The sequence below is a fragment of the Delphinus delphis genome, chromosome 6 (genome assembly GCF_949987515.2).
Source record: "Delphinus delphis chromosome 6, mDelDel1.2, whole genome shotgun sequence".
Taxonomy (NCBI): domain Eukaryota; kingdom Metazoa; phylum Chordata; class Mammalia; order Artiodactyla; family Delphinidae; genus Delphinus; species Delphinus delphis.
Window position 1 is genome coordinate 45,897,383 of NC_082688.1, and position 13,553 is coordinate 45,910,935.

The 13,553-nt window shown below is 34.7% G+C and overlaps 1 pseudogene; it reads right to left on the reverse strand.

The window, feature by feature from the left end:
• Nucleotides 1–7,347: 7,347 nt before the first annotated feature.
• On the reverse strand, nucleotides 7,348–8,181 carry LOC132427659 (SWI/SNF-related matrix-associated actin-dependent regulator of chromatin subfamily E member 1 pseudogene; annotated as a pseudogene).
• Between the last annotated feature and the right edge of the window lie 5,372 nt (nucleotides 8,182–13,553).

The following is a 13,553-nucleotide window of genomic DNA, read 5'->3' on the forward strand; positions in this document are numbered from 1 at the left end:
GGTAGTAGCAACAGTAATATAACATTTATGGAGGGCTTCTTATATGACAAACACTGTGATAAGAAATTTACAAGTATTTTTCCTTTTCACAGAAGAGGGAGCTAAGACTTAGAGATTTATGTAAATTGCATGTGATCATTCAGATAATAAGTGAGAGATCTAGGTTCTGAATATAAAAAAGACTGACTCTAAGCTGTCATTCTGTGTCATACACACTTTTCTAACAAAGTACCAGATTTGGTTGTTTTGGTTCATTGCTTGTCTATCTTGGTAAAAGTTATTATTATTTGTAAGTAATTGTACTTTGGAAAATATCCCAACCAAATACGTCCAATTTTTTAATAGTTCTACTTTAAAATACAATTGATCATTTTTAGGTTAGCTAAATGCAAATTATTTATTCAGACTCTTTTCTGTTTTTAGTAAGTAGCACACAAGATATTGAGTATTCATTTGTTTTCTATTTCCAAAACACATATTGAAAATAATATTATATAAGGAACATTAGCTGCACATCATTCCTTTCATAACATGCATTTCTCTTTTTACCCATAATAGATTTTTAAGAAATGTTTGTTAAAATAAAACCCAATTTTTTTTTCTGCTGGTCTTAAATTTCTGAATAAAGTTGTCAATGATTATTAAAATCTCATTATTGTAACAACAGTTTCAACAATCTACATTCTTTGATACCTTAAAAAGCACATACAAGGCTTCCCTGGTGGCACAGTGGTTAAGAATCTGCCTGCCAATGCAGGGGACACGGGTTCGAGCCCTGGTCTGGGAAGATCCCACATACTGCGGAGCAAATAAGCCCGTGCACCACATCTACTGAGCCTGTGCTCTAGAGCCCAGGAGCCACAACTACTGAGCCTGTGAGCCTAGAGCCCATGCTCCACAAAAGAAGCCACCGCAGTGAGAAGAGTAGCCCCTGCTCACCGCAACTAGAGAAAGCCTGCGCGCAACAATGAAGAGCCAACGCAGCCAAAAATAAATAAATAAAATTTTTTAAAAAGCACATACGTTATTTGATTCAGTTAAAATATTTATTAATAACCCTCTCTTCAATTGTCTCCCCTGCCCCTGTACCTTCCTGACATAAAATATAATTTTTATTGTTTTTATATTTATATTTTCTCATATTTTATCTTTCACTCTAGTGGTGGTCTCAATGAGCCCAAACAATTTGAAATCATACTTTTAAATGATAATAGCGACATAGTGCCCACATTATGCTTTTTACTATGGTATGTTCTAAGATTAAAGAAACTAAGAAGTTATTTATATACATCAATTTTTTTCTTTTCTATACATTTATTTCATTTTATTTTGAGATAGTTCAAGTCTACAGAATAGTTGATAAATAACACAATAAAACATACTCCTTATACAGATTCATCACTTGTTAAAACCTTGTCACTGTTGCTCCTATCTTTCCATCTTTCTTTCTCCTTTCTTTCTTTTTCTCTTTTCCCTTTTTCTTCCTTCCTTTCTTCCTTCTTTCCTTTTCTTTCTTTCCTCTTTTGTTCTTTCTTTCTCTTCTCCTCTTCCTCCTCCCATCCCCACTCCACCTCCTCCTTTTCCTTCTTCTCTCTCTCTCCCCTCCCCCACACCCCCCTGCCAAAAGACACTAGTAGGCTGAGGCAGTATAACCCTTCACATCTAAATACTTCAGCATGCTTCTTCTTAAAGCAAGGGCATTCTCCTGCAAAACCATATCAATACTACCTAAGAAAACCAACACTAATTTAATAGCATTGACCAAATATAGATCATGCTCAAATGTCCTCAGTTGTTCCCAAAATGTCCTTTAGAGGGGACGGTTGTTTTTTCGATTCAGGAACCAAGCAAGGTTTACGTAGTACATTTGGCTGCTATGTGTCTTAAGTCACCTACCTCATTTCTTTTTTTTTTTTTTTTTTTTTTTTGCGGTACGCGGGCCTCTCACTGTTGTGGCCTCTCCCGTTGCAGAGCACAGGCTCCGCACGCGCAGGCTTAGCGGCCATGGCTCACTGGCCCAGCCGCTCCGCGGCATGTGAGATCCTACCGGACCGGGGCACGAACCCGTGTCCCCTGCATCGGCAGGCGGACTCTCAACCACTGCGCCACCAGGGAAGCCCTCCTCTCATTTCTTCATTGTATTTATTTATTAGAATGGTGTGGTCAAATAGCCCTGCACATCATCCCATACCCAGATTCTTCTGACTGCTTCCTCAGAATAAAACTCAGGTGAAAGTTATGAAAGCAACTTCAAACCACAAGATTATGATGTGCCCTTGGGAGGCATATCAAGTGAGGCCATCTCACCATTGACAATGCCAATTTTAACCACTTGGCTAAGATAGGGACAGCCAGACCTCTCCATTTTAAAAGCATACTTTCTGATCCAATCCTTCCCTTCACTCAGCAGCTTTCACACTCATTGTTGATCAAGTCTGCATCTATTGTGTTGCTAGAGTGGTAGTCAGTTTTCATTATTCCCCTTGTTTTTATTACCTGGCATTCTTCCTTAAAGGAGAGCTTTCTTTTTTTGTTTTTTTTCTTTCTGGCCAGGAAGGTTTTCTACATTCTCTTTGAACTTTCCTTGTCCTGTAAATCCCCCATTTTTCTCCATGAGACCTGACTTCTTTTTAGAGGGAAATGTCTTTTGTAATGGGAGTTAAATGTGCTCTTTGCTTTTGAAATGTCACTATTTCTGTGTAGTTTCAATGTACAGGGCAAGAAAACATATGTGTGGTGTTTGTTTTTTAAGGTTTTTTACCTTTCCTTTAAAAATACATCAAATATTCTGTGAGAACAATATAACATTATTTACACAAAACTTTTTAGAAGTTCCTTTACAAAGATGGTACACTTAAGGAAGTATCTTCCCTAATATGATAATAATTGACTAATAGCATTTAAAAAATGATAAATCCATGGGTGATAACTGAATCCAAATACTAACATTGTCCACTTGAACTTGAAATGCTTAGGATGTCTTGCCAGTAACAAATGATTTCACATACAATATTAAACGTGCCCTTCCATTAAGCATTTGTCTTTAAAAGCAAATTCATACTCACCGCATCGTCTCTCACTCTCTGCTCTAATTTAATTCAGACTACTTATGATTATTGTGAGCAATTATTTCTTAACAGTTTCTTTCTAAATCCCATATGGTAATGATTAAAACTTGAAAGCTTTAAAATAAAAGAAATGCAAAAAGAAATATTTTAAATAAGTTTAAGAAGCCTGCTTTGGGCTCTGGTTGTCTCTTTATGCTCCATCAAGCCCCCATGCAAAGTTCCCCCATGGACTCATTTCCTTCTCAAATGAGTGAAAAATTCTTTTTATTCCCTTCAGCTCCTCTTGAAAAGAAAGGCTTTATTTAAAATAATTGATTTATTTTTGAGGCTACAAAATGCTGATGTTTAGACACACATTCGACAAAAGTGATGTATTATTCCTAACTTATATTTCAGTTGTTTATAAGCTGATAAGTTTTGAATCATTCCAACTGTCATTTCACCTTTACTCTGTTGCCTCATATTCTAATGTGAAATCTTTTAAGATGGGAGGCCTGAAGCTGCAAGGAACATTTATCATAAAAAATTAAAAACCATAACATACAACCTATTGATTCAGTTGATTTTCAAAAATTGTGCTCTTCATGAAACTGCCTCAGGGTGTAAGCTCAGAATTAAAATAACAATTATAAAATCCCCAAGCTGAGTAAAACCAAGCAGTCTAGTTGAAAATATTTATACAAATCCATTTTCCCCAGAAAAGCATAGAAAGTGAAAAAAAACATAGAAGTAAAAAAAAAAAATTCTGTTTGAAAGAATTAATTTTTCAGAATGAAGTTCAATTAGTTAACTCTTTTAAAGCATATATCTCCCATAAAACAGAAAGGGAGGAAACTGATGAAAGACAAAAATGGATGGAAACCTTGCTACAGATCCTGATGGTTTCTATAGCGGCTGCAATCTTCCGACAAGGAATTTGAATTTTTTCACTTCAGGGTTGCAAGGAATGATAGTGATCTTAAAGGAATTGCACACTGTTTCCATTTTAAAACTTGGCTAGCTAATTAGACAAAATTATAGTTGTATTAAATGTGCATCTGTTACTATGCTCTGTCTTTAATGTTGGGTGTAAATATTTCAGGATCCAGTGATTGGTAACTACTTAGATTGGACTCTAAATTTGTAAATGAGAAGCTTTGATTGTGTCAAAAACATATGAATTATTTTTAATTGGAAAGCTTAAAATGATGTTTATTTTAAAAATTAAAATAGATATATTCTGTTTTTGTTAGAATAATTTTTCTAACCATATATAACTACAAGTATTGACATTTTGTGGAAAATTATTAAGTGATGAAAATAAATAGAACTAGTGCTAGGTATGATGAGGTTAACAAATAGTTCCATTTAAGATTTAAGAAAATGTTTATAAAAGTACTACACAAATTTATTATTTTCTCCTTTTACTATTAATATCTAGTTCAATAATATCACTATAAATATAATATGTATCTTTTTAGCCTTGAAGTTGTTTAAAGTTTTACTTGTCTTATATTTGTAAATGATCAACTTTTGTAAATATTTGAAAATAATTTTTTTCTAAATTTTTAGAAGTTATATTTCAAAGCATGACTATTAATATAACATTACTAATTTCATTATCTACAGAATTCTACATTTTGTCAATGATCAGTCATGGTATGAGTTATAAATATTTCCAGAGATTGGGTTTCAGCATCAATTCCTAACTCCCATCCTTAGAATAAAAAACCCAGAAATATTAAAAATCAATAATTTTTTGACCCATCATTGAACAAAGATCACAGGGCAAGCTGAAACCCCCAAATTTAGAGAAGCAGTCACATCCAGAAAGACTTAGCTCCAGAGATTTGCTTACCTGGAGAACAAAATATGAGAATCCTTAAACTAGTAGGAACATTTAAATGGTAATCTTGAGGAACTGCTGGAGGCAGAGTGCAGGCTAGCTTGAAAGTGAGAAACTCTTGGGGACTGCAATCATAAGAGGGGCCCACACTTATTCATACCTTTACTCCAGGAACCCACCAAATTCTCCTGGTGAGGACATAAGAGAGATTCCTTGATGGTGCTAGCTGGGAAATTGGGCGAATAGCCATCTTGAAACCCATCCAGAATCTTAACAAATGCCTAATATCTAGGGAAAAAGGATTCATAAGGAGACAATTCTGAAAACTTTTCCCAGTTGAAGGAAGGGAATATAGAGGCATGGAATATACAAGATGAATCATTGAGTGGTTTGTCATGCCAAAATGTAAGACAGTACTCAAAAAACAAAAAAAAAAAAAACAGTGGGGATATGTCAAAGGTCACAGGAACCAACTGAAAAAACTCTCAATGGTTCTAAACTGGAACAATTTGAGCAATAAAATAAATATGGTAGCTTTGGATTCTAGCCCAAAGTCTAAAATAAATATCTGTGTGCTGGACTGATATAAATAAATGATTAAATAAAAAGATACATGAGAAAGAGAGACAAATTTCCAGTGCAGAAGAATTACAAATAAATTATGTAGCTACTGTCTTCCCAAGGAGGTGGAGGATAAAGTCTCACCCCTCATGTGTGACCCTGATCAACATGGGTTTGAACTGCACAATTCCAATTATATATGGCTTTTTTTCAATATTAAATATAATGTTTCTACATGATCCAAAGTTGGTTGAATTCTTGGATGCAGAGCCATAGATAAGGAGGGACTGCTGATATGGAGGAACCACAAATACAGAGAGCCAACTGTAAGTTATAGGCAGATTTTCGACTGTGCTAAGGACCAGCAGCTCTTATCCCCACATTATTCAAGAGCTAACTGTAGTAACTTCCTACTAATGAGTATATCATGGAAAGAAAGAAGAAAACTTTCAAGTGGAAAAAAAAAACCAACAAACACTACCTCTGCCAGGAGAAAAAGATTAATATCAGGGATAAAGTCATGTTAATAGCATGTACCCTTGATACGATGTGATGAGAATGGCCATTTACATCTTTGGTCTTCCTTACCAAATCCATAAACACTGTGGAACCATGAGAAAAACATAAAACAAGCCCAAACTGAAGGACATTTTATGATATACTTGATGACTACTCCTCAACGCTATCAAAGTAATCAAATAAAAAAGGAAAGTCTAAGAAACATAATCTAGAGAAGCCTGAGGAAACTAAATATAATGTGATATCCTGGATGCAGTCATGGAACAGAGAAAGGACATGAGGCAAAAGCTAAGGAAATTTGAATAAAGTATCAACCTTAGTTAATAATAATGCTTCATTAGTTGTGAGAAGTGTAATGGTAATTTCAACAATAGAGAACCTGAGTGTGAGGTATACAAGGAGTCTAATATTTCTGCAACTCCTAAACTTTCCTAAAATAAAAAAAATATATTTAAAAGTTGTTTCTATCTGATTTTCTTTTCTGTAGTTTTTGTTAAATGCTGTTCTATTTGCTGTATTAATATTTTCATTGTAGATTCTAACCTGTATCAACTTAAATTTCCTAATTTGTGTTTATTGGTATTATGACATTGAATTCAAATTTGTCTTTATCTTTAATCTTTCTTCATTTGACTTAGTCTTAGAGAATTCGTTTAAGTTTAGTGTTCACTAAATATCTCACAATAATGGTATTTTTTAACATCTTAATGTAATAGACATTGTACAAAACAGAAACTCTGTCCTTTGTTAGAATGATTAGTAGCAATTTACCGACCAAGAACAATAATGCTTAAAATTGTTTTAGAGGCTCTTTTACATTGAGACAAACATAAGAATATAGAATTACATAAAAGAAATACATGAAGGCATTATGTACCCTTAAGAAAGAAGGCTTTTCTATTCTTCGTTATTTTTCTGATGTTGCTCATTAGATTTGAGAATCCCAGTCTGTTCTTAACCTGAGAGCATAGTTCCTAAAATCCTTAATTTTCTAATGATATTTTTTATCATAAAGTTTTTGTGGTTAGAAAGTATCTTCATTTCATGGAATTACCATGGTCTAAGTAGTTTTAAAATATTGTAACAAAAGGACTAGTAGCTATTTCTTCATTTTTCAGGGAAAAAAAATGTAGAAACTGGACGAGTATCAAAATCACCAAATTCACAATCATGCAAAGCACAACAAAATTCCATCACTCTAGACATAAATGTCACATGCTATGGTTGTAAATATTTGGTTAAACCAAATCAAAATTATTCATGAAAAACATTTTAGGATGATCTTGGAGAACCTAAGCAAATTTTTTTTAAAAAACTGAAAAAACATCTTTTCATTTAATAAAAGTATTTAGAACACATAAAACAAGGCAATATTCATTCTTTTTTCCCATCTTCTGGTACGGGATCCATTGGTGGCTCCTCCACGGTTGCGCTGTTGCTCTCCAAGCCCGTGTTACTATCACTGGTCCCTTCCTCTGCCAGACTGTCCACCCCCTCCTGCCCGCTCTCCTCGTCCTCAGGAGTAGATGTGCCTTCTTTACCATTCTGTTGACTTTCTGTCGTTTCTTCAAGGAGTGTCTCCTCTGTGTCCTTCAGGACGCTCTTGTCTTTTTTTCTTCGGTCTTATTAGCTGCTGGCTCCTCCTCAGGAACACTACTGCTCTGGCTGTGCTCAGCTTGCGCTGCTGCCTCTTTCTCCCTTTCTTCCTGCTTTTTGTGAGCCTGTTCCTCAGCCTGTGCAATTTCAGCTGCAGATTTTTCCATATCCACTTCTACTTTCAACCACACAAGCTTTTAAGTTCATTGTTAAATGAATCTGTGCTTTCCAGGAATTTCCTCTTCTTTTCTTGGTGTCACTCCTCTATTTGAAGAAGTTCAGCTTCTAGTTTTCACTGATGAACCATTAAGGACTGGACCTGTCATTTGAGGACCTGCATTCTAGCTGTTATGACAACTGACCAAACGTCTGGCACCACACTCTCACTTAGGATTTCACGGATGAGGCGGTGGTTTCTGTGGAAACGGGCTATAGCTGTTTGCTTCATTGAAAAGCCATCATCATAATTATCGAATCTTCAGCAGGCTGAATGCTCATGTAAGATTTTCCTTTCTCCATGCGAGACTGTCTCTGTCAACTTTCTTCCTCTAAAGCAGCTTCTGCACAACTTTTTGCACTTAATCCAGTATATCCTGTGGGCTTGCATAGCATCTTGTCTTGAACTGGATATCTACTTGCTTCATGTGTGTTCCTTAACTACTTAACCAATAAGATAGAGTGGGTTCGATATCTACATTTTTTAATTCGCACACATCACATTATAAACTATTATATATTCAGTATAGGTTTGCAAAATAGTCGTAAAGCTGAATTCAAGGGTAATATCATATTACATAAATAACATAATATCACATTTATTTCTAAAATGCTGTTACTTGCTTGTATCAGAGCTACTAATAAAAATTTTGAAGTGACTGCAGTGAAATTTCTGATAGTTTTTTTTCCTACATAAATTCTTTGATAAATTTATTAATGAACCATGAAATGTCCAAAAAGCAGATCTTCCAAAAGACAAGTAGCAAGCAAAGCCTGTATAATCTACAAACTAGGTAAACAGTTGTAAATAACTACATGTAAAGCCTTCATACTCGACTGTAATAATCATAGATGCCTTTATTAAAATACCTTTTTAATGATCAATTTATGTTGTCTGAGACTATATGGAAACACATGCATAGTACTAAGATAAATTTCTAACCAGCTTCCCTTCCAAAGCCAGTCTGCATGTTGCTGCCACATTGCTCTTCTTTAAAAAGCCTCCATCATTAGTGAACATAAATCAATTGAGAGATTGCCATGTTCAAGCACTGTGTCAGGGCTTAAGGGAAATAAAGCATGTATTAATACATAGTTCTTACCTTTATTAAAATAATTCAGTATTCTCAGGTTTGCAATTTTCTAGTTAACTCTCAGTTCCTTGTCTGTAAAGTGGTGACTCTAATAGTACCTACCTGACTACCTCATTTATTCATTCATTCATGCACTCAAATCATTCTTTTTTTTTCCATAGCACTAGTATATTCTGGGCACTGTTTTCTTACTCTGAGTATAACAGTAACTAAGACACATAAAATTCTTGACATTGTGAAACTTCTAGTGAATGAAACAGACAATATTCAAATAAACAAATAACTATAAAATACAATTTTGGGTAGAGATAAATTCTAGGAGAAAAATAAAGTCAGGCAAACAACTAGATATTAAATACGAATGGGGGACTGTTTTTGAAAGGGTAGTTAAGAAGGCCTGTCTAAATAATACCTAAGTAAAATGAAGAAGCAAGCAATGATCACCTGTGTGTGAGGAACATTTCAGGAAGAACTAACAGGATGCAATGGCTCTGAGATAGAAATAAGCTCAGTATGGTATATTTTTGCTTGAGGAATAAAATGGAAAGTCAAGACAGCAGGAATGAAATGAATGAAAGTGGGGAGAGTGGGAGATGAACCTGGATTCATGGCCAGAGCCAGCTCATAGAAGCCTTAAGGGCCATGGTTAGAGATTTGGACCTTACTAGAAAGTCTCAGAAGAGCTTCAAGAGGAAACAATTTCATGATTTCACTTTTTGGTTTTTTAAAGATAATTATTGTTGATATGTATAGCACAAGCTGTAGATGGTGTATATATAGCACAAGCCATAGGTAGTGTATCACCTGGAGTTCTTGCTGGACACAATGCCACACTCAATTTTGCTACTTCGTGGAAAGCTTAATAAAAGGACTGTTAATAAAGACAACAAATTAGTAAACTATAGAGCAATAACATAGGGCCAATACTTGGGAGCTTTTACCACTATTGGACCCAGAAGCACAGAGGAGTGGAGCAGTTAGTGAAATGGGGAAAGAAAGAGCTGTGTGAAGAGGAGTGTCTGATAAAAATTAAGACCTTAAATTCGGGGACTGGTCAACCTCAAGTCACTCTGCATGGAAAGGTCTTGTTCTTAACTCTTGCTGTTGCCCCACCCACACACTCACCATTGGCCAAAACCAAATGCAATCTAGAATCAAGACTGAATCTAGATTCAGTCTGTTCAGGTCAGCTTAGAGAGGTTGAGAATGGTGGTGAGTGGAAGATGGAAGCTTTTCAGTACTGGAGCAGGATTGAAAGAAGAGGACCTGTTTACAAAAACTTGATAAGTTCTAGGCAAGATTTTGTTGTGGCTTCGAAAAACCTGGTAAGAATCTAGGTGGTAAGAAGTGGTGAGACACTGTGATGGTACAAGCAGAACTTACTGATGGTAAATGTGAAAGAAAGAGGAATCAAGGTTCATTGCTGGTTTTCAGTTTGAACTACTGGACAGATTGCATGCTGTTTGGTGATATGGTAAGAGAGAAGGTATAGGAATGTACTTTGATAGGGGAGACAAAGAGAGGATCTCCTTTGAATAGTTTAACTTTAAATTAGACATCCAAATGGAGGTTCTGAGCAGGTGGTTGAATATTTTAGTCCATAGCTCAGCAGAGAGATTGGAGTTGGATATGTAAATCTTCGAGTCACAAGTACATAGATAGTATTTAAAACTATCACAGTGAGTATAAATAAAGAAGAGCAAGAGTCCAAGGTTGGGACATTACAAGAATTAGGGATTGAGACGAGGTAAAAAAAAATTTGAAAAAGAAACTGAGAAAGAATATACATGATATGGGAGGAAAATCAGGTCCCAGAGCCAGAAAGTAAAGAGCTTCAAGAAAGAATTGTTTTTAAAAGTAAAGAGAACAGGCCTAAAATACAATTGGCATGACAAAGAAAAAAAAAAAAGTCACCTACTATCATTATCGCAAAGCTCACATTTTGGATTTAGCTAAATTATTTTTAATCCAGTTTCTGGTCTTTGGTATATGCTTCACCTGGGGCTATTTTCTAACCATCAGTTTCTTCAGTAGCATAATAGTGGAGGCTTGGGTATAAATTCTTTCCTCTTGGATTTTAGCAAAGTAAAATAAGATTGTGAGTGTAAATGTATTAGATGAGTTTTATAAAAAAATTTCCAAAGAATTCAGAAAAAGTACAACTTATATCTGATTTGGGAATTAAGAACAAATTTATCATAGAAATTGCCTTTGGGATGAAAAGTGATTCAAATTTTGCTAAGCAGTGGGGAAAACAAAGAATTTTGAGCATAGGAAAAAATATGAGCAAAGACCCAGCAATTATAAAGTATGGGTCTCATTTGGAAGAATAGCAAGTTGTGATGTTTTCTGGAAATTAGGTGTGAATAGTGAATAAGCCTGGGGCCATCTGTTGGGAAAAATCATAAATGACAGGCTAAGGGATTTGGATTTTGTATTGCATACAATAGAAAAACCATGCATGGTTATTGAGTAGGTGATTACTGGTCGGACTGGGCTTCAAAGATTAATATAGCTGTGATGAGTAGGAAATATTGGAATAAGGAATGGTAGGTGTTTCATTGGATTTACAGTTAAAGTTTTAAGCATTTTCTTCATTTATTTTGGAAAAATAAGTGACATATACTTAGCACATTTCACTGGGCATATGAGTGAATGTTAAATATCCAGCCTCATTTTTCTGTGTAGGCAAGAGAGGATCTCAAGTCCAGGCTTTTTCTAACCTTTGTTATGAAAGTTCCTCATTACCTGATGGAATCAGAATGCTAGAGATTGCCCATATTCATGAGTGCCTGACAAGGTATTCAAGAAAAAATTTATCATTTTTGTTTGAATAGGGTGAAGCCAGCACCATAGTAATGTGTTAATATGTAGTAAGAGGTGAAGTAACTCATTTTCAGGAGAGTGGTGATCATGTTGCTAATTGTTCAAAAACATAATATTGTACTCCACGAATCTAGCTAAGCCATTACCCTTGATATAAGGCTGATATACTGGAATAAACCACCTATTCGAAAGGCAACTTTTGTGCTGCCATAGATGAGGAAATGCTAGGAAAATCATTTGTCTTAATATGGGCTCGTTTGCTCATCCGTACAGAATGAATTAGATTAGTGTCTTTATTATAGACTCTCAATACAATATGTTATAATTTTTTTTGGATCCGTGTTTCTCAGTCTTAACCATGCAATCCTTTTAAAATACAAAATCTAGAGCTATTATTGGCACTAGTATCCTGCAAATACATTTTATGAAATATTGCTGTAGGCATTTGTCAAGGCCAGATGGAACAAGGAAAGTACACGGGCCTTATACTGATTTTATATCCTGGCTCTACCATTTATCAGATAATTAGCTGTGACCTCCTGACTTAATCTATATGACATTCCATTTGCTCATCTGTAATATGTTGACTAATGTTATCCATTCTGCAAAGCATCTTAAAAATCAGACTTAATGTACTAAAATCACTGCCTGCTACTCACGTGGTTGTTGTACCAAGCAGTCAATAAAGGGTGGCTGTTTTATTATTATTATTATATTAATATTATATTTACTCAAGCTTAAGTGCATTGATTTCAACCATAATATGGAAGATTAAAGATTTAAGATTTATTCATGAATTTTTTACATCTTTATTGAAATACAATTCATATACCACAAAATGTGCCATTCAAAAGGTACTGTTCCATGGGTTTAGTACAGTCATAGATTTAGGCAAACATCACTACATCTAAGTTTTGAACATATTCATTATTCCGGAAAAAAAACCCTGTATCTCTTAGCAGTCACCACCCATTTCCTCCCAATACCACCCCAACCCTAGTCAACTATGAGTTTACTTTCTGTCTTTATAGATTTGCCTATTCTAGATATTTCATTTAAATGGAATTATAAAATACACAATGTTTTGTTACTAGTTTCTTTCACTTATCACAATACTTTCAAGATTCACCCATGTTGTAGTATGTATCAGTACTTTGTCATTTTTTATTTGTGATATATTCCATTGTGTGGATGTACCACTTAATGTTTACACATTTATCAGTTGATGGACATTTGTCTTGTTTCTATTTCTTAGATATTATAAGTAATTCTGTGAACTATCATGCTCAAGTATTGTGTGGAATAATTTTTTATTCTGCTTGGTCACATATTTGAGAATACAGTTAGGGTCACATGTTATTTTTGTATTTAACATTTTGAAGAAAGGTTTTCAAGTCATCACCTCATTTTACGTTCCTACCAGCAGTGTATGATACACCAGCAGTGTATGTGCTAACTTCTCCACATCCTCTCTAACATTTGTTACTGTCTGTTTTTTATTATAACCTAGTCAATGTGAATTAGTATATCACTGTAATTTCAATTTCTATTTCCCTACTAACTAATGGTGTTAAATAACTTTTCACGTGCTTATAGGCCATCTGAATATATTCTTTGGAAAAATATCTATTTGAAGCTTTAGCCCATTTTAAAACTGGGGTAGTTTTCTTTTTATTATTGATTTGTAAGAGTTCCTTATACATTTTGGATGCAAGTCCCTTGTTGGATATTTTCTCCCATTCTATGGTTTGTATTTTCACTTTCTTTATGGTGTCCTTTGAAACATGAAAGGTTTTAATTTTGATGAACCCAATTTACTTATTTTTCCTCTTGTCATTTGTGCTTTTG